Consider the following 22,604-nt stretch of genomic DNA (forward strand, 5'->3'; position numbering starts at 1 on the left):
TTATAAATCTTATAGGCATCAGTACCTCTGAGGAAGAAATTTGACGACATTAAGATCTAACCACCGTTGTATAGTTAACAAGTTGATCACAGAAGAGCAGCAATAGACAACACAAGTCAGATGAGCAGCCCATTTAAATAAACCACAATAAAATAAGCTTCATTTATAAATCTAGCCTATAGCCACGGTTGTGTTAGTTGAAAACAACTCTTTGAGAATGTAAGACTGTAACAAAGTGTAAAAGATGAGCACATTTCATTTCAGGTTATTTGAATTAAGCACTGGGAGACAGTTAAGGACTTACTGTTGAGAAATTATGATTGGATCATGGACTGGTGGGATGACAGCTATTTCGATTACAGACTGCACATTCAAATGTGTAAATATTTAGCCTGTACATAAGTTTCTTGTTGGTTACTAACAATTAGCACACACAGTACACATTTTATTGTTGTATTGTATTGTATTTTGTTTTGTATTATTTCTAATATAACTCTTATGGTTGTATTTTATGACAGCTGAAGAGAAGTGGAAATCTAAAAAAGACCTCTGACTCATCCTTTTATAAATCTAATTTGAAAATTGCATTAAAAAAATCTAACTAGAGTTTCTTTAGATAGTCTGAAGAATGCTGATAACCAAACAGTTGGCGGTAGGCTTTGACTTCCATAGTACAGAGAAAAAAAAATTCTCAAGTCAATGGCTATAGCTATACGTATATCACCAAACAATTCACATATTCTCAATGGAAAAACACTGAATTTACTTCAGATGTGAGACCTGGTTGATAGTAGCACAAAGTTGATCAGGTTGTAGGCTATATTTGTGTTTGTTCAAACTGTTAGTTTCACAGTTTGGGTAGTTTGTGTTGGTGTATTATTCCCTCACATCTAAAGTTAGTGCTCTGATGTGCTGATAAATTTAATTAATTGATATGGGACAAAACAAATGCTTTTAAAAACAAACAAACTGAAATCTGCAGTAAAAGATGTTGTAACTGCAGAACTTCATGTAGCAACACATTCTTGGAATTAAACCACCAAAGTAGAATTATGTGGGAAAATGAATTTATGCTGCGAATAAAATGATAGCCTAATCCTCCTTGGTTTTTTATTTTATTTTATTTTTTTATCTGGCATGCATGATGTGAATAAATTGACTTGAAGAGATACAATCAGCAAAAAATTTATTGGCAGTTACCTCTTCTGACAAGCTAGAAGTTTTTCACCCAGAACTAAGTTTCCAGAAATTTGAGGAAACATTCTTGGCATGCAAAACTGGAAAAAATAAAAATCATGTCTAAGTGTTTGCGTGTGTTTGTGTGTGTATCTATGTCTGCTGTGGACAGGAGCCGTGTTACACTGGCCATCTCACTGCTGCTCTCCTGCCATCTAGTCTCCATGACTGAAAAATCATTTCTTTTCCAATTACATCCACAGCACTGTGAAATGAAATGTCATCCTGTTTGGTGGTATTGGGCTTTCTAGAAAACTCTCTTGTGGTTACCGTGTTGCAGCTGATCACAGTCATAATCTACAGAATATTTGACAATATACCAGAAAATTTAATGCAAACCTGCCATTGAAATTTCCTTCAAAAAGTCAGCTGTTTGAGGGCAGTCACCTAATGACATGTAATAGTTTGACCTCACTATGAACCTGCTGTCTCACAGAGATTTGGGATTCAGTCAGTGGAAGCAGATGTGAATGTATTCTTGTGATATCTCACATTGAAGCAGTGCTAATGTATCAGAGAGGGAGGAAGACTCAGCTGTTCGAATTGAGATCGGGTGGTCATTCCACCAGCTGGGCGCAGTCCAGAAAAAAGTCAGTGAGAGTGATTTCGAACCTCTTTGGGATGGCAACACAAGGCGTCGTTCACTTGCAGAGTGCAAACTTCTGGAGGATGCATAAGATTGAACTAGTGAGTTTAGGTATGTTGGTGCCGTGCCAGTGGTCGTCTTGTAGGCAAGCATCAGTACCCTAAATTTGATGTGAGCGACTACTGGTAGCCAGTGTAACCTGATGAGGAGAGGAGTAACGTGAGCTGTTTTTGGCTCATTGAAGACAACCCTCACTGCTGCATTCTGGATCAGTTGCAGAGGCTTGATAGTACATGCAGGAAGGCCCGCCAGGGAGAGCATTACAATAGTCCAGTCTGGAGAGAACAAGAGCTTGGACAAGAAGTTAAGTGGCTTGCTCTGACAGGAAGGGTATAATCTTCCTAATGTTGTATAAGGCAAATCTGCAGGAACCGGGTCTGTGAAGCTTAACTGATGATCCATTACAACTCCTAGGTTTCTGGCTGTCCTGGAAGGAGTTATGGTTGACGAACCCAGCTGTTCAGTCTTAGTAAGGTTGAGCTGAAGGTGATGGTCATTCATCCAGCTAGAAATGTCACTCAGACAGGCTGAAATGCGAGCAACTACCGTCGGGTCATCTGGTTGGAATGAGAAGTAGAGTTGAGTGTCATCAGCGTAGCAGTGATAGGAAAAGCCATGCTTCTGAATGACAGATCCTAATGACGTCATGTAGATGGAGAAGAGAAGCGGTCCAAGTACTGAGCCTTGAGGAACCCCAGTAGCAAGTTGTTGTGACTTAGAAACTTCACCCCTCCAAGACACCCTGAAGAATCTATCAGAAAAGTAGGACTTAAAACACTGGAGTGCGGTTCCAGAGATGCCCATCTTTCTGAGGGTGAACAGGAGAATCTGGTGATTAACGGTGTCAAAAGCAGCAGACAGGTCCAGCAAAATGAGTACTGGTGATTTTGAAGCTGCTCTTGCCAGTCGCAGGGCTTCAGTAACCGAGAGAAGGGCAGTCTCAGTTGAGTGGCCGCTTTTGAAGCCAGATTGGTTGCTGTCCAGGAGGTTGTTCTGTACAAGAAACATAGAGAGCTGGTTGAACACAGCTTGTTCAAGTGTCTTTGCAATGAATGGAAGAAGGGATACCAGTCTGTAGTTTTCTAGAAGTGCTGGATTTAGAGATGGTTTCTTCAGCAGTGGGCTTACCCGAGCCTGCTTAAATGCTGAGGGAAATGTTCCAGAATGAAGAGAGCTTCTTTTTTAAACAATCTTTGACCCAACCTACTGCTACAGCAAACAAGACCTGTGATAAAATCTACTGTTCATGTGAAGTGTAATTTTTTTCTAGGTGACATTATCATGCTTCAGACATGTTCACAGAAACAGTTACTGAATTCTCTGTTATTGCTCAAGCTGTAGCCTTTGGATGGGACTAACACTAAAGTGCATGAGATGTGTTTGTATGATGATGAAGGGCTTAGGTGTGAAATCACAGAAAATAGCATTAAATCTGGACTGTAGATTTCATGTAGATACATTGGCCATCTGTCTGTCTGCTGGGAATAGATCCAGCATGGCGAAATTAAAAAATAATCCATATTCCCTTGCTGCCTTTGTGGGGTTAAAAGTTGTATCGGAGTGCTAGTAGGTAAAAGGGTATTCATCGTTCCCAGCTCAAAGACGTGGTGAAAGGCCACTTGGTCTAATTTTATTTCTTTCTGCTTGGTGAGCACCTTACAAACTGTTTCAATACTGTTCAATAATTCTTCAATGTAGGCATTCAGTATATAATAATAATATAATAATTTCACTGTAGCTTTGAGAGTTGGATTGTGGGATGTGTCCAAACACCCCAAGCTTCTTTTTTAAACAATCTTTGACCCAACCTACTGCTACAGCAAACAAGACCTGTGCTTCAAGCCTCGTCCCCAGTGGATCTCACTCTCCAATCCTTTCTCCGTTCTTCAATCCATTCCAGCCTTACCCTGCAGCTCTGCCAACACTCGTCCGCTTCAACTCAAGAATCTGAATGTATCCCCCCCACCCACGCTCCGCCTATGCCACCAGCTTACTGTAATCATTTGTTTTCAGATCATATTAGTAGAGATATACACAACAAAATATTTCTGTCCTAAGTGTCTGATTTCTTTGCCTTCAAGAAGGGTAATGTAATTCTCTAAAATCTACAGTGTACTACATTCAATTATGTAGGGCAGATGTAAACTAGTCAAGTAGTCAAAAACTATCTTTTGCTGTTGAGATTACTGAAACAGTACCATGCTTTACATGGGTACTTAAAGGAATAGCTCACCCGCAAATGAAAATTTGGTCATTAATTACTCACCCTCATGTTGTTCCAAGACCATTGTTCATCTTCAGAACACAAATGAAAGATCTTTTTTGATGAAATCCAAGAGCTTTCTGACCCTGCATAGACTGCAACTCCTGTGTCAGCAGCAGCCCACATAGCACATGAATGGCGGGGGGAGACTGAAAAATTGTTGAATAAATTATTTTCATTAGCCTCTTTTTTCTTCATTATTTTTCTTTTCTTTGAGCACAAAAAGTATTCTTGTACGGTTGAACCACTTATGTCACATGGGCTATTTAACGATGTACTGTACTTACTACCTTTCTGAGCCATAAAACGATTCGGTTACGCATAGAAGCGTTCTATGGCTCAGAAAGGTAGTAAGTACATCGTTAAAATAGTCCATGTGACATCAGTGGTTCAACCGTAATGTTAAAAAGCTACTGTCAGAAAGCTCTCAAGTTTCATCAAAAATATCTTAATTTGTGTTTATGTGGTGTTACGGGTTTGGAATGACATGAGGGTGGTGAGTATTAATGATAGAATTTAATTTTTGAGTGAACTATAACTTTAATGAGTAGAGTAAAACTGTTGAAATGAAGTATTATTTTATGTGTTTTTGAAAAAAAGGGGGGTAAACTGGATAATGTTTAATGTGCAGTTACATTTACAATACATGTAAGATATGTTAGAACTTAAAACCCATTTCAATTAAAGTGGAGGTGATTTGGTTCAAAAACATTTTTGTTATGCTGACTGAAAGTCTCTTAAAATCCGAATAGGAATCGCAAAGTTAAGTTAAATGTATTTATAAACCGTTTCATCAGCAACAACATAAACAAACGTTACTGTGCATGTACACTTTTGTGGTCCAAACTTAACTTCCGGTAGACTTCTGCAAAGAATCAACAACAGAGACCCTCGAGAGTAGATCATTTCTGATAACATAAATAACAAGTATATTAGATTAACTTGCAAGTTAAAGCTATGTTTGCCTGGCTGCCAAGCCTCTCTTTGCACAGTGTGGATCCATGCTCGCAGTCTCCCTCATTTCTTTCCCACGGACTTACACTGTATATACCAGTTCAATTTACAACTCTGCTCTACATGTTTCGTGCGTAAATTAAAAAACATCAATCTGAATGAAAAAAACAGCAGATGGGCCGATTTAAAATGCTAATTCATTCTCTGCCAGCAGAAGGCGCTTTTGGAGTTGCAGAAATAGAGGTTTCTCAACAACTTCAGTCTACTCATCACCTTAACTTTAACTGTGTTTTTAGTCAATGCCATATTACTATCCACTAGCCAGACCAATAAACAAACACAGACCGTAAGTTAACTTTGGGCCTCATGCCCTCGAACACGCGTCCGATGAGAAACTGTACTACATGTATTTAGTTTAAGGAAGCATAGGTCCATAAAATGTTCAAACAATCAGATTATTCTGTCCAAACTGTATGATAGGCTGTCCTACAGTACAGTACCTGTCTGTCGACATATGTATTGCATACTTCCCATGCACCCTGTTGGCATAGATGTGATAAGTCATCAGTGCGTGAGGGCGTGATGTGAGCCCTCTCCATGAAAAATCTTTTTTTTTAAACACTGCTATTAATTTCTTTATGTTTAAAGCGTTTTTTAATGAGCAAAAAATCACAGAGTGCACCTTTAAGACATCTGTTCTTAATGTGCTGAGCAGCAAGTTGCAGAGCTTATTCTGGCGTCTCGTTGTTCAGTGCAGTGGGGGCATTTGCCAAGTCTCTGCTCCTATACAGTATCCGCACACCCACCCAAATGCAGCACCAGGAACTGTAGGAGGTAAAAGTAACTTCATGTTTGACATTTCAGTAGCCTTGGAAATGTGATATGAATTGTTTCCCAACCCTGGTCCTGAGGGCACCCCAACACTGCACATTTTGCATATCTCTCTGACACACCAATTTCAGATCTTGGAGTCTCTAATGAGCCAATGATCTGAATCAGGTGTGTTTGATTAAGGATACTGCAAAAACGTGCAGTGTAGGGGTGCCTCCAGGACCAGGATTCGGAACCACTGAATTTGACGACCATGATCAAAGCCCGTGTGCAGAATTAATGTGGCACAGATAGTGTCATGAGAGTGCATTCACAGATTCCCTGAAAGCTTTGTGTGGATTGGGATACCAGTGTTCTGCTTAATACAGCACTGTAGTACATAACATTTTTTTTATATATAATTTCCACAGTGGTAACAATTTTAATGAAATATACAAAAAGAGAAGTAGAGCTATTCTCACTGCGTACTCTTTTACTTATTACTAGACAATGAATTGGATAAAGTAAGGAATAGACTGAAAAACACTAGTTTTCAGGATTGATTGATCGGTGATTGAATTTCAGTTTTTGCAGTTTTCAGTTCTATTCTTTGAATCTAGCAGGATTTTTTTATTGAATAGAGAGAGAGAGAGAGAGAGAGAGAGAGACTGTAATAGATGTAGTGCTGCGGGAGGAGGCGGGGCACCGTGCCTTTTGTTGATGCTGCTGCATGAGACTGTATTCACTTCTGCATGGGATGCTGAGAAAGTCTCTTTACGACACTGAAACCTACATCACCTAGAGCTTTTCTATTCATTACTGCAATTTAACTTTCATAGGGAACATGGGAATTTGGGACTATACTCTTTATTTTACCACCACAACCATGCCTATGGAGTGGTAAGAAACCTAATGGTTATTTAATTGTAAAATACTCATGAGCTTTGTTGAATTATTGGCTTTTTTTCTCTTTTGCTCTGTTTAAGTTATTTTAAGTCAAACTGTTCAATAATATTTCCTGCTTACCATTTGTAAGATTAGTGTTACATGTCTGCTCTATTTGGATTTCAATAATTCAGCTGCTACTGTGTAATCAATTAAAACTGATGTTTTGGTTTGAGGCTTGTGTTGAGGATACAGGCCAGAATGCCAATTCAGGTTTAATGGACATATTTAAATCTGATCAAATGTAAGGTCATTATGTTGGCCAGTTTACATTTGCACATGTATGTTTCCATCATTGCTTTTTACATACAAAAAAGTACTTTAACATCTATAAAGTTCTCTATTCTGTTTTGCTGTCCAAATCGGGCAAATGTTAAAAATAAACAGCGAGTTATGATTAATTAAGGAAAGTGGTTGAGTCCAATCAGTCAGACTTCCTGGTGGAGATTTAATCACTGAAACCCAGCAGAAAAGCTTTGATGAGAGTTTCAGATCAATACACGTACATCCAAATGAGCTGGAACAGCTGCCTCTGTTTGATTTTGCAAGCGTTCTCCTGAATATATCATTCACTGCACGCTGCAAACCTCTTCTGGAAGCAGTTTCGCAGTGCAGATTGACTCGAGGTGAAACTCTGCAACCGTGGTCACATTGTTCATTCTCTGACAGTGTCCACTTCAGGGACAGCATCAGGGAGACTCTACAGAGACTTGATGAAAGACTAAATAACCCGCTGGAGAGACCTGTGTTTAATGACACACACTCACTCACTGTGTATTTCAGCTTCAGTCTCATGCAGATTATGGATGTGGTAAGTTAATTCAGTAATAAAGATAAAACCACTAACACACCCTGATAAAGTATGACAATGAACAAATGCTTTAGGATAATCTAAGTAAATTTGTTCCACCATCAGGTTATACCAAATCACTCTAGTCTTTAGTCTTTTTTTGCAAAGAAAATGTCCACCGATTGTACACAAAAAAATGATTTTCCAAACAAATGATCTGTTTCACTTCGAAATCCCACCAAGATTACAGCAGTTTGTTGCTGCAGGTACTTTACCTATTTAATGTTTTGGAAACGTACATGCATAGTCACATTTTTACATTAGACTAGGATGAGGGGAAAGCATTTTTAACATAAAATGTGGAAGTGAGGAAAGGTAGAAGATGTTAGCAACATTCCGGCTTTCGAAGACTGCAACATAAACATTTTGGAAAGCCACGACAGATCATTTGTCACAATTCATGCAGCAATAGACCTTGAAGGTTAAATGCAATATTGAATCTTACACAGATGAAATTAAGCTGTGAGGGATAGATCTACATTCCGTACAAGGTTGCATACACTGGATAAAAGTCCTAAGTTTAGTTTGTCTGCACGAGAAAATTTCTTTGGGGAAGATTTTTTCATCAGTCTGAACAACTGGCATGTTTCGTAAGCAACATACAATCCCATTAAATGCGCTGTACTTCTGTCCCTGTAGCCTTTTGTACCTGTCAAAAATTAAATATGCCACTTAATAAGGTCTATAATTTAGTTCAATATAATTTTTTTAGTAAACATTAAGGTTTAAATAGACATACAAATTCAGAGCATCTCCCAGTTGATCAGGCTCCAACAGTATTCTAAAAGATGTGAAAAAAAATCAGAAAAATGCCTCAAATTACGTTAACTACATTCCCTTTGAAAAAATTGGGCACTTAAATGTAATGAATGTGCACTTCAAATCTAAGTACACTTAAAAAAAATAAAAAACCTTGCAGATAATATAATACCAATGAAATAAAAAGTCACTAAAGTATAAAGAGAGTTTAAAGTGAGTTTGACAGTTTTTCTTAACACACTTTATGTACACTTTTTTTCTTAAAGTGCACCTTGTAATAATGTCAAATTAAAAGTTTTTCTTTAAAGTACATTTAAATTAAAAGTTTTTCTTTAAAGTACATTTTAAATGATAGTTGAATAATCTTCTGTGGTGCTTTAAAGTAGCTAAACAAATTTTTATGTGCTCACTAACATACTAAACCACAAGTTCTTATATACAGTATTTTAAATATATACTAAATTGCAACTTCATCACAATTATTGTGTAATTACAAATACATTTAAATACATAACTTACAAGTTTTAATAGAAATGACATTACATGAACGAATGTCAGTACAGTATATTCGGCTTAACACTTCAACAACATTTAAAAAAAAGTGATTATGAAATGATTAAGAAAGCACTCTACATTTCAATTATACAATTTAATCTGATTGTAGTTTATGTGGGTCCTCTTGGTTACAGTATGCTAAAGCATACTCTTAGTTATTCTGTCTTTGGGGGTAAGAGCATGTAAAATAATGTTTTGGAAGTAGTTCTTTAATCATATTTTCAGTTTTTCATGAGAGTGCATCTTTGGCCATCTACAGGATGAGAAGAATCAAGTACTTACAACCAACATCTGGTTGCATCTGGTAAGACACCAGCACTTACCGTTTGTCTGAACAGACTGCTCTCCAGCAATGCAGTGACTACAGTCATGGTTCCTTAATGTGACTTGTAAGACCCTCTCTGTGGGTCTGTTATTAATAGCTGAATGTTTATAACTGTGAAGGTAAAATATGGATTTGTCTCTGCTTCCATGACAGTCCTTCAGATGCTGTCCTTGTGTGGCTATGAATCTGAAAACCTTAATTAACTGCATTTAAAGATCTCAGCAGTCTATCAGTAAAATGACAAATCACATCTAATTTACATTTATTTTGACTTGCTCCATTAAAAAATCTATAACAGATTATAATTGTGTATCTTCTGTATGTGCATGTAACCTCTTTAGGTTCCGATGATTATTTGACATAACTAACGCTTAAAGAAGACTATACAGAGATTGATGTTCAAATTCAAGTTAATATCATGGCCTAATTGCCACCAAGCATACATTTTTAAGTGTAAATTGCCTTGTTGTTCCTGAATGACAATGATGAAGATCTTCTCTTTATTTTTAGTACTGGTACGACTACTATCTTCACTGGAACATGTCTGAATATCCCGGAGTGAACGAATGTACGATTTCCTGACAGTCAGGGATCTGGAAAGCCTGACATCTTACTGTATAACAGGTTTTGTCATGTTCACACAGATAGTAATCGATAAACCTACCTATGACTATAGCTTATCAAAAAAGAGTTCCATAGGAAACACAAAACATACCTTTAGAAAGTTAAAAACCCTGTTTGTGAAACGATTTCTTGAGAGATTAGTAAATTGCCTGGAAAAAAAAAGTGCTGGTTACCGTAAATGGACACGAGTTTGCACACAACATGGAAAACAAAGGTTTTGGCCTCATTTGTCCCTGTCTACTGGAAAAGCAGTAGCAGAATGGTAAAGAATCAGCTTCAAGTGAATCTGCCACAGAAGATTAAGAGTTTGCCCACATATTTTTTGAGGTCAAATGAATCAAGTCAGTGAATGGAAACTAAAATGCATCCGCTTGTACGATTTTATTTATGAAAAAAGCATTCATTTTGGTTATGTTGGTTTAGCAGCCGCCTGGCCCACTGTGGTCCCGTTCTACGGGAATTTCCGCGTAGACATGAATTGTTTCTTCATCAAACATGCCTCTCATTGTCATGGTCCTTGTCATGATCTGTTCTCTATCTCTCTCTTTTGTCTCTCTCTGTCTCGCCCCTGCTGGTTTCTCCTCTCCTGTTCGTCCCCCGCTCTTACGCTTCTGTGTCACAGCTGACTTGCACTGTTTCATTAAGTATATTTCCCCTCCACCTGCTTCTCATATTGCCTTGTTATCTGGGCTACTTCTACCTCTCGTTCTAGTGTCTCTGTGTACAGATATGTTAATCTCCTAATGAAGCTGTTGCCGTCATGCACCAGAGATTAGTATTGTCCATCCTGTCCTGTCGGTCTGTCGGGGTAGGTTAGTCATATGCTATCCTGCCGTTCGTCTCTCTGTCTCACCCCTTTGCACCCCACAGAACTCTACCTGCGTCCCAAGCCGCGGCGCTCCCCGTCTGCGAGCTCCAGTCCCCGGATCTCCCCTGGCCGGGTCAAGCCTCCGCATCGCAGCCTGCTGGTGGTACCAGACAGAGGTATACTGTGTTACTTTTACCCAGCGCGGGTTCTGATGGTTTTACCTTTTGTACTCCTGATTGTGGAGTTCCTGGGGCTTTCTGTTTGATTATAAGACTGTCTTTTGCCCTCGCATTGAGTCCTCTTACTGCAATTACCATCACATCCATTATCTGAAGAGAATTAATTAGACAAACACATTTATTATAATGGACATAAACTGAGCATGGCAATACAAGCAATTTTGATTTGTCATTTCCTGAAATCAGTACTTTCTGCACAGCCATTAGTGGTGCAAAAATAATTCCGATGTAGATGAAATGCATTTACTTTGTATTGGACTAATTGAAAGTGTTTCCAAAGTGTTCCTCTGAGATGTTCATAATCATCGTTTTGTTCTTTTTACTTAAAATGTTTCTTGTGTTCCTCACAGTGCTGATGAAAGGTTTGATGCCACATTTCCATACTAACGTGCTGGTGAATTCCTCTGGTGCCTGCAGTACCTACCACCAGGTACTTTTCAGATGTTTATGATGCCACAAGTAATTTTTCCACTTGATCTAGAAAAAAAAAAAAAAGGGGGGAGGATTGCTGCACGAAAACCTTTTTCAGACCAGAGTTAAAAATAAAATACGTATTTGTGTGATAATTAAAAATAAAGAATGAAGTCAGACTCTGAAATAAGTCGCCAGGTAAAAGATAAAGTATAAAATTCCAAAAATAAATTCACAATTACAAAAGAAAGTCAGAATCATGATAAAGTTAGTCACGGTTTCAATATATAAAGTCACAATTACTTGGTGAGAGGCAGCCAGGGTTGAGATGTACTTCACTACTTTCGCTTTATCTCGATAACTGTCCAATTATAGGACACTTTTGGTGGTGGAAGTAAAATTTATATTGTGACAAATGGGGTATTTATGCAATGGTGTGTGACAAACGAAAAAGCTTCCTATGGCAGATGCTGCCATCAGCATAATTATATCAGTACGACTCCCAAACCACTTCTGATGGCCTGAAACATAAGAAAAACTGAGAGTGCACATTTAAACCTATTTATATGATCAGCAATATGATTCTGTGCCTAATATGGAAAGAGACATAAACCTTTTCATTATAGGTTTGTTATTGACAAAACTATTGATGTGCATGGAGTTTCCCTGCTACAGCATTCACCTCTACTACATCATTTATCTTTTCTCCTCCTGTTTCTTGCTGTGAACGCTGAAGCAGACTATATCATGAGATAAACCTTGACATGATTGGAGTAGTCCAGGCAGCGAGTTTGCACTAAATTCTTTTTGCAGTGACATTGAAGAGATTTGCCTTCTCTTGAACCGTCCATAAAGCTTTGGTCAGAAGCCTAGTATGCTTACTGGCCCAAAAAGAAAGCAATGAAACATAAGAGGGAAGATGATTTATTAAACAATCAACGGTTTGAGCTAAATTACATGGAGTACTGTCTTTACTTGGCAAAAACCTTCAATTTATGACGTCGTCTTCGTATTAAACGGTTTCCCTCCGATGTTCATTTTCATCACCATTATGGTTTATACAGAAATCCCGAATTTTCAAAGTTTCTCTTATAGTGTCGAAGTAATATAACTCATAATTATGATGATAATGGTAAGTCATTTTTGTTTATAGTTATTTACTATTATGACATCAAGGGCTTCATTACTCTCCACTAAAACTAGTTTCCACATCAGTCAGTTCACATTCTGGTTCGCAGGGATATTCCCAAAAGCACCTGCCACAATACGATGGTTCCGCTGCGTTCCCCCCTGTGATCTTCAGAGGTGGGCTTGTGATTTGAAGTTGGGCTACTTGGACGTATGGAGGAAATGGTCCCTGGATCTGCAGATGATCGATGCTGACATCACAGGATATATTGCAAATGGGAGAGTGGGCACCTTGTGGGTAGGGTGATATACATTATAAATTTTAATGTGCTATTGTATTTCACCCTTATGCTATGCTAGACACATCCATTTCCTAATTTGGTGTTCCTGGTAAAAAGTGATGAGCCTTTCCGAACATTGCCTTGTTAATCGTCCGCATAATGCTATATATTATCACCAAAATCTTGTATTCAATTCTTTTTGTGAACTTGATTTCTTTCAATCAACGACAGGTTTTGTATTGCTTTTTGGAATCTTGATCCGTCATAAGCCTTATTGATCTGTACTTATGTAACCTCCCTCAGTTTTGGATTTGAAAAAGATCATCATTTCCTGGATTGAGATGCACAGGCTCTGATCACAATGATGCTCAATCATTTTCCAAAACGGAAATACAAAAACCTGTGGTCTGTCACTTGAAAGAAAACAAGTGGATAAAAAAGTCAATATGTGGTAATAATATAGCATATTGAGAGATTTGCCAGCAATGGCCACTCAATATGCATAAATCTTAACTAGTATTTTTTTGAAAAGAAAATCTCTTCCGAGGTCAAAAATGATGGATACTACCCTGAGGGTTAGAAGAGTCAGTAACTCTTATTGCGAATCTTTTCAGTATCTTGGAGTTTGCCTCACTTACAGTATTTTAGCCTTCCCTTGTGAAAAGTAGTGTGCTTAATTGTATCAAACCATTGACTTCTATGTGTGCTTAAAATCTCAAAAATATATTAAAAACAATAGTTAGCATACTACATTAATTTATCATTTCATTTTGACATTCATACTTGTCCAGTGCATATAACCATCTATCCTGTTTAGAGACAACTAGACATGAAAATTATGAAATTACTTAAAAATGGGACCCACGAAAGTTTCACTGCATTTAATATACATGTAAAACTATCTTGCATTTTTAATTTAAACAAAAATTAACATTCAATTAAGTGTCAGAAACAAATACAGTTCAACTTGCACACAGGTATATTATTTATGTCAATTATATAGGTGCTTAAGTATGCTTAAAGAGTATACAGTAGCACACCTAAAGTGACAATTCTATCATTAATTTACCTTCATGCCGTTCCAAACCCATAAAACCTTTGTATATCGTCAGAACACAAATTAAGATATTTTTGATGAAATTCGAGAGTTTTCTGATCTCTGCATGTAGAGAGAATCGCAACTGACATTGGTTCAAGGCCCAGAAAGGTCGTAATAAGGACATCGTGTAAAATAGTCCAAATGTACGGGTGGCCGTGGTTTCAACCCTTAATGTTATGATAGCTACCCAAACTATACTTTTGTGTGAAAAGAAAACAAAAATAATGACTTAATTCAACCATTTCTTCTCTTCTGTGTCCAGTCTTCGATGTGTGTTCACACAGTATCACGACACAAGCGTATGCATTCCACTGCTTGCAAACAAGCAGGCAGCGCCATCCGGATTTATGAATTCACAACATCGCGCTCCTGCGTCAGCAGCACCACACGCATCCATAGTACTCTCCTGACTGACACTGAAGAGAAGAAATTTTGAAATAAAGCTGTGAAAAAAAGTGATCCTGTTTTTTGTTTAAAGATTTTTATTTTATAAGGTCTGATAAATAAGACAGCACTGCATTTGCTAGTTATGGCAATATTACGCACAACATATTATTTTTGCACTGACCTTCAAAAAATTGTGAATGTACAGTAACAGTGTTGACCTGGTAATTGCACAAAACATAAATTTTCTGACGTTGCCAGTTATATGCTACACAGAGGTTCCAGGTCGACGGAATGAGAGATTGCTATGACCTCGCTGCAAGCGCCGCCCCATAGCCCAGAGGATGACTTTCACGGTGGTGATGCGGGAGACGGACGCTATACTACGGTCTAAATCTGCTTATCCCCTGTGTGCTCATCTCTAGTCTGGCCCTGAATGGTCTTCCTGCCCTAGCCTGCTGACATCAGGCGAGAAGATCTCTCTTGGTGAAGCTTAACCACTTAGTGCCTTTGTCACGTTTTAAAATGCTAATGTTAAATGTTATTATAAAGTGATGTCGTTGATCAATTTTTATGTAATAATAGTGAAACTGGTATGTCATTCAAGTGATGCATTTGCATATCTGCATTTAGTTTGAAATGCCATTTTTTCTTCAACTTCCTTGCCTAGAATTGTCTTCTTTTAGGGAAACCGGCAAGACATTGAAGGAAATGATACACACGTCACCTGTTAACGGGTTTATTATGGGAGGTTAAGCATGCCCAGCCTCTGTCATAACCAGAAGTGCATAAATGTCATGTTTGCCAATTTAAAAAATCACTCTTCTCACATCGGCGAACCTCTCCGTCATTTTTTTCTACATTTATTTTTATATTTTTGCTGACTAAGTGAAATATCCACATTTAAACCGTTTAAATTTTCATTTTACAAACCTGAAATTCAATTTGGCACAGGCCGCACAATTTATGCCCAAAATCCCTGTAAGCTACTGTAAGTGGCGTGACGTGAGATGATTGGCTTGCCAAAAGATCGCTTCAGTGATTATGCAGGTTGAGACCTCTGAAGGCCAAATGCCTTTATTTATCTGGCCTGCTGGATTTAGAGGATGCTGCCACAGTGAATGATGGGAACGCTCTGGAAGAGACTGAAACCTGAAGTCACAGCAGAACAGCAATTTATTTTATTTTTTTTCAATTTTGTTATTCCTAAATGGTATTAGTGATTATGAGGCTGCCAATATTACTTTCCACAGAGTGAGTCATTGGCTGTTGCTCTGTGAGTTACTCAAGATCACTACTCTAAATACCAGCAATTAGCCGACTTTGTATGATACAGTACATTGAAGTTTTAATTTCATATAGCTCTGCTTAATTTTTTATCTAAGTAAGTGCACTGAAGGAAGCTATTTTCTTGTAAAACCAAATTAAGACTTAACCTGCTTAAGACTTAATTGCTTTTTTGCATTCTCTTTCATCACGTTGACAGTACCACTTAGGTAGAGGAGACTGGGGCTAGTTGTCACATTTTGTACTCCGAGAGAATATTTCTCATTAGTGGGTCTATTTTTGGACAGTAACCAATTATTAGATGGATTGAATTCATAGAAATATACTGATTTTAGTTTGCACTGGTTGTTTGAAACTGACATACTATATTTAGTTCAGTCATGAAAACTCTAGATGGCTCGGGCTGATACGGAAGGTCCTTTACATGCAATCAACATAATTTACTGTGGGGCACAAGCAGATTGGCCTCTGCTGATTTTGTAGCCAGTAGGCTTGCTTGCTCACCATTTAAATAGGCTGGTTCAGTGTTCGCTGTAAGCTGGTCCTTCAGTGTTCCTCTGAATCCCTCCACCTCCTCCAGCTCCACCTGTCTAGAATCTGCTAACAGGTTTTATGTGTGCCTTTATTAATTTAGTAGCAGCATATCTTACATCCTCACATCAGTGTGTGTGTGTGTATCTATCGCAGTAGCCATGTCCTTAAAACTATTAAGAGTTGTCGTGATTGAAATAGCACTTGCAACAAAAAAAGCCTCGGTTTTCTCTTTAATCTGTTTTACAGTTTTATGGTTCATGTGAAATGTGTCTGTCACATGTACATGAGGGAGTAATATATATGTTTTTGATTTGTCAGGGATCACAGCCTCCTCTCTCTGACAGTTTTCATGCTTCTGGTAGCAGAGATAATGCCCGCAACATCCAGACTCTGTGCCTTTAATAGGTAAGGCCAATCTACGATGTAAATAATGATGTCAGATGTGGGATCGACGGAATTGAATGAATTGATATGTTAGAATAATTTGGTCAAATCATTTGCATAGCCTTATAAATCACTGAAAAGGAGAACTTTTGTAGTAAAACTTCAAAAACACTGGGAACACTTAATGAGTGCTGATTTTAATAACTTATTTGAATTAGTAATTGATACAATCCATCTGAATAAAGTCAGTAAAATGAACTTTGCAACATTATCGACCTAATAAAGCCTGCAATAATTTAACTCCCTTGTGAAAAGAAATTCACTTAATTGTAATTAAATTGTGAACTTGTACTTTAAATCTTGAAAGTATATTTTTCTGTACTTGAAGATAATGCAATATTAATAAAATAAAGGCCACTTAAGTGTACTTTTCATTAATGTTTCTTAAACACTTTAAAAGGCACTTTTGTATTAACGGTAAAAAAAAAAAAAAATTAAAGTACATTTAACTTACTCTAATAACCTTTTGTTGTGCTTTAAAATACCCTTGTTGGCTAACATACTAAGCAAATGTAACGTACTCGATTAACTGTGGCGTTAAGTCCTACTTGATTAGGTCTGAAAGGCATTAATGTTTAGCTAAATTAATTTTATACAAATTCAAACGCTAATAATTTCATTTAATTGCAAGTTCAGTTAATAGTCAAAAAATTGCATGGAATTTGTACATAATAATATTCTCTTTTAATATTATTTCAGTAAAAAGTACTCTTTTTAAAAAGTATGCTAAAGTGTGCTTCTTTTTCACAAGGAACACTTACATCATTTGTTGGTGAAACAAAGGTAACTGTGTCATTACCAAAAAAAAACAAAACCTTGGTACAATAATGGTATCAGATGGTACTCAGGTAGAACTTTGGGTTTTAATATTCCACAGTCCTGAAATTAATGTCTGATGCCATTAATAGGTACTAATCTATGGTACAAAGATTTTTTTGTTTGTTTGTTTACAAACTCTAACATTTAGTCAAACTACATTTGTGGTAATCGACAGATACTGTCATTAGATTTTGCTTTTAGTACATCTCAGTGTCTGAACCAGTTTTATTTTAAGTAGGATTTCCGTCTAGGTGTTAAATGTAATTCTCCTCTGTCCTTTGACTAGCTCAGTATTTTGCCACCACCATGGTTATTGTTGGCCTGTCTGTGATAGCACACAGCTGGGTATTCACAATAACCACTACCTGACCCGGATGGAGGAAAAATGCCAAATTTTTTGTTGGGTTATGGGTGAGGATCTCCATGCTGCTTTTATTTTCTTACTTACCAATATAAACCATCTGGCTTGAAATTAATGGTATTTTGTATTACTTCCACTGTTTGGAAAACATTGTTATTTAGTAGTTAATTTTTCTGTCAGACCCGCTGGTGCTGTGAACTGGTGCAGGGGTCTGCGGTTGGATTTGATTTTGTTCTATTTTTGTTTTTTTTGTTTTAGCAAAATCTTAATCTTATTTGTTTTTTTTTTTTTTGTTTTTATTTTGTTGGTGTTTTTGTCTTTTTTTTTTTTTTGTTTTTTTTCGGGGGGGGTTTTTCTGGGTGACGAGTTCTTGTGTCTCATCGGGGAGGCCTGGGAGGACAGAGTCCGCTCAGCTTGTCACAATAAGAAGCAGCGCCGCCGCTGCAGCCATCTCCAGCGATGGATCTGAACAACATCAGCCACTGGGAGCCACGCAGTCCAACTAAATGGAAACCTGCTGTACATACGGCTTTGCATGGAATGCCACTATTGCACTATGCCACTTTCACCCGATTCAGGGTGATCTGCAGCCGGCTCCGTCGCCACGGGCGAGGGAATGTGCTGCTCCCTGGTGCCTCAGGCTTCTTCCGTTAGTAGCGGCCCTGGAGAAAGTGACCTGTCCAAAATCTTCGGATTGAAGTTCGGTTACATGGAGCCAAACACTTCCGGGACCAAGCACGAGGAGGCGGACTATGTGTAATGAGTGGAAGTTTTGCAGCATGCTGTCATTGACCGTCTTTGTCTCATGGCCTTTTCTCTGTTCTCCTTTTTCCTCTGCACCATTGCGTTATCTTTAATGTCTGCCCCTAATTTTGTAGAGGCCATTTACAAAGATTTCTTTACCTGAGATACTTTGTCTGCCTCAGAGCTCTTAAGTGTCATAATATATTTCCTTTATCGATTAATTACAATTTAAGGTTGAACTAGTAGTTTATCCCAAAAAGGAGATTCACTTATAATGTATGGAAAAGAGCAGGCAGTGACCATTTTGCTGTAGGCTTGTCTTTTTAGTTTTCTTTTCACGCAAGAAATTAATTTTAGAGGACATGAGGATGGTAAATGATTTATAAATTAGAACCATTCCTTCATGACCTGGTCTCAACAATACAAGTTTTTTTTGAGTGTTTGCTGTTTTAGTGTCTGTATAAATTGATGTATTAAACTGGAGTGTGCCACCAGAGACAGGGACCTGTAGCCTCATATGACCACTTTATAAAAGCTTATAATTATTGATTGTTTGTTTGGGTTTTTCCATAAATGTAACCATTGCTTTACACACATTGCACACATGCATCTATGAATTTCTGTATTGTCATATCTGCCATTATGCTTTGTCTATACTTCTTGACTGCTGTTATATATAGTCTTTCGTTTGTATGTATTATAACTGCTGGAGAATAGCTCACGTCTGTTGTAGTAGTTGATGATATGAAGGTGGAGACCTTTATTTTTTTTTCCCTAAAAATATTGTACAGTATAATGACAAACAAACATATTTTTGTAGGTTTTGAATATATTTTGTCAAACTTATTAAATGTGTCTAAGAACCAGCAAAATGTTGTGGCTGAAAATCCTACATTAACCACCTCAGATAGTGTTAGGAAAACTTAACCTCATTTAACAAATGTTCTCAGATCATAAATAGCAAATATTGTTTCGAACAGGAATAGAACGTGTGTACACATCTCCATCTGGCAGGTGGTAATAAAAACTGTGTAATATGAGACAATGCAAAGCCAGGACATGTTGGGTCACAAATGCTACACACTATTTTACATTATTATATGCCTTTATGAATTTTTAGATGCTATTTTTTGTGGTATTTTTTCTTTTTCTTTTTTCTGGTTTCCCTCAGCAGTATAGTCAGATCCAATTTAATTATTAAATCTAATTATTAATCTGGAAAAACACGTTCCCTTGTTTAGGTCTCATTTATTAAACTTTTAAAATAGGTGTCTTTCACTCTAAAAGATTGTTAATTCACAACATAAACTGGAATGACATTTCGTTGAAAAAACAAGATGTTATACATTTTACAGTTTATTCATTTGGCAGTCCACTTTTACCCAAATCCAACCAGTGTAATTGCAAACTGTACAACATCAATTTTTCATAAGATTTGATATGTGTCATAAGTGTAAAGTTAGATTTAATACAACAATCTGGGAACATACAGAAGAGAGAAGATGCATTTTTTTAAGATGCATGTGAGTGTTATTTTAAAATTTCCAACACAACAGTACAATCAGTCTTACACTGATTATCACTTAATAAACCACCACATTTAACCAATGTTCACCACGTTTACATAAACCTTACCAAACATGTAAACATGCAGAATATGACCCAATCGGCTCGGACACAATAAAGATCTTATTGATGCTCTGGGTAAGCTTATCATTGTGCATGATTTACACATTTCTTTACATTTTGATGACCAAAACTGAAAGAAGCCCAACAGTGATAAATCTAACAGTTTGTCTTGTTGATGTCAGTTTTATATATTACAAAAATATTTATTATTCACACATTTATAATATTTCATTTGGCTGCATTTTCCAAAGTCATTGCTAAACCACTAGTTTCTATGATCTACGGCCTTTTGAGGTTTTGGAAGGCAATTCACATTTGTACATTAAACACTATACAGGTGCCTTCTCCAAAAAATTTCAGTATATTGTGAAAAAGTTCATTATTTTCCATAATGCTAATGATAAAACATTAAACTTTCATATATTTTTTCGATTCAATGCACACCAACTGACTGATTTCGTACTTTTAACAGCCAATACTTCATTTGATTTTTACAATACTAGCTCATGGAAAAGACCAAACTTCCTATCTCCCAAAATTAGCATTATCATGAAAAGGTTCTCTAAACGCAGCCATTAACCCAATCATCTGAATCAAAACCACCAACTATAAACACCTGTAAAAAGATTCCTGAGACTGTTAAAAACTCCTCCCAGCCTGGTTCATTACTAAAACCGCAATCATGGGTAAGACTGCCGACCTGACTGCTGTCAGAAGGCCATCATTGACACCTCAGAGATTGAGGGTAAGACACAGAAAGAAATTCTGAACGATAGCTGTTCCCCACGACGCTGCTTGCTGTATCAAGGCACTCAGTGGAAGTCTGTGGGAATGAAAAGTGTGCCACAAAAAACGCTGCACAACGAGAAGAGGTGACTCGACCCTGAGGAGATTGTGGCAGAAGGACCGATTCCAGACCTTGGGGGCCTGCGGAAGCAGGGGCTGAGTCTGGAGTAGAAACATCCAGAGCCACCGTGCACAGGCGTGTGCTTTTGAACAGAAGAAACAGCGGCAGAATGTCCCTGAACCTGGGCTAATAGAAGCAGCACGGACTGTTGCGCAGTGGTCCAAAGTACTTTTTTTGGATGAAAAGCAAAATTTTGCATGTCATTCGGAAATCAAGGCCAGAGTCTGGAGGAAGGAATGGGGAGAAGGAAATGCCAAAATGCCTGAAGTCCAGTGTCAAGTACCCACAGTCAGTGATGGTCTGGGGTGCCATGTCAGCTGCTGGTGTTGGTCCACTGTGTTTTTATCAAGGGCAGAGGTCAATGCAGCTAGCTATCAGGAGATTTTGGAGCACTTCATGCTTCAATCTGATGACAAGCTTTATGGAGATGAAGATTTCGTTTGTTTCAGTCACGACCTGGCACCTGCTCACAGTGCCAAAACCACGGTAAATGGTTTTTACTGGACCATGGTATACTGTGCTCAATTGGCGCTGCCAAACTTCCTGACGACCATAGAGAATCTGTGGGATATTGTGAGAGAAGTGGAAGGACGCAAGAAGACCCAACACTCTGAATGAGCTTAAGGCCGCTATCGAAGCATCCTGGCCTCCATAACCCTCAGCAGTAGCCACGGTGATTGCTCCATGCCACGCCGACATGAAGCAGTAGTCCTTTTCTGCAAAAGGATTCCGACCAAGTATTGAGGCATAAAAAGCTGAACATAATATTTGAAGGCTGATTTTTTGTATTAAAAACCTTTTTCTTTTATTGGTCGGGATGAATATGCATTTTTTGAGCATATAGAAATTTTTGGGTTTTCATGAGTGTATGCCAAAAATCAATCAGTATTAAAAACAATAAAAGACCCTGAAATGTTGCAGTTGTGGTATGTGTGATGAATCTAAAAAATATATGACAGTTTATTTTAATCATGACATTCTACGGAAAACTAGTGACTGTTGTTTCACACTATGCTACAATTTTTTGAGAATGACCTGTATCTGAGAAGCAAGTGTCTTATTTAAATAAATGTGAAAATGAAAAAAAGACATTTCAGCTTTGAGCTTGCATATTGACCCTATTTCTGAGAGTAATATATCATTCCAGTACTTTACCTCTACAAGACATCGCTTCTGTCTTCTCTTGCAGAAATCCTCCAAGCTTCTTTCCTCAGATGAGAGACATATTTTTGTACATTTATCACAGGAGAGGAGAGCCCTAATGTTGATGCTGGGGGTGAGTACACAGGCAGGACAGAGAGAGACTGGAAACTCTACGAGACACAAAACAACAGGATTTTCACATGAAAAGTGTAAAATGTCAGTGTAACAAGATATTAGAATTGACTTTTGTTTGTTTAATTACTTTAAATGGTAGTACTAATTTTACTTTATCTAATGTTTCCTTTATTATCATATTTTTGGTTGAACTAGAACTTCTTCACCCCTGCTGAACATGTTAAAGCTGATGGGCCATATCCTCAGTAAACACTTTATTTTTACTTCTGCGTTTATTCAATTTA

General features: G+C 37.6%; 1 pseudogene; it reads left to right on the forward strand.

Annotated features, from left to right (window-relative positions):
* The first annotated feature begins 6,753 nt into the window (after nucleotides 1-6,753).
* Nucleotides 6,754-21,660, forward strand: LOC122144289 (annotated as a pseudogene).
* Nucleotides 21,661-22,604: the final 944 nt, after the last annotated feature.

Source organism: Cyprinus carpio, unplaced genomic scaffold, assembly GCF_018340385.1.
Source record: "Cyprinus carpio isolate SPL01 unplaced genomic scaffold, ASM1834038v1 S000006632, whole genome shotgun sequence".
Classification (NCBI taxonomy): Eukaryota; Metazoa; Chordata; class Actinopteri; order Cypriniformes; family Cyprinidae; genus Cyprinus; species Cyprinus carpio.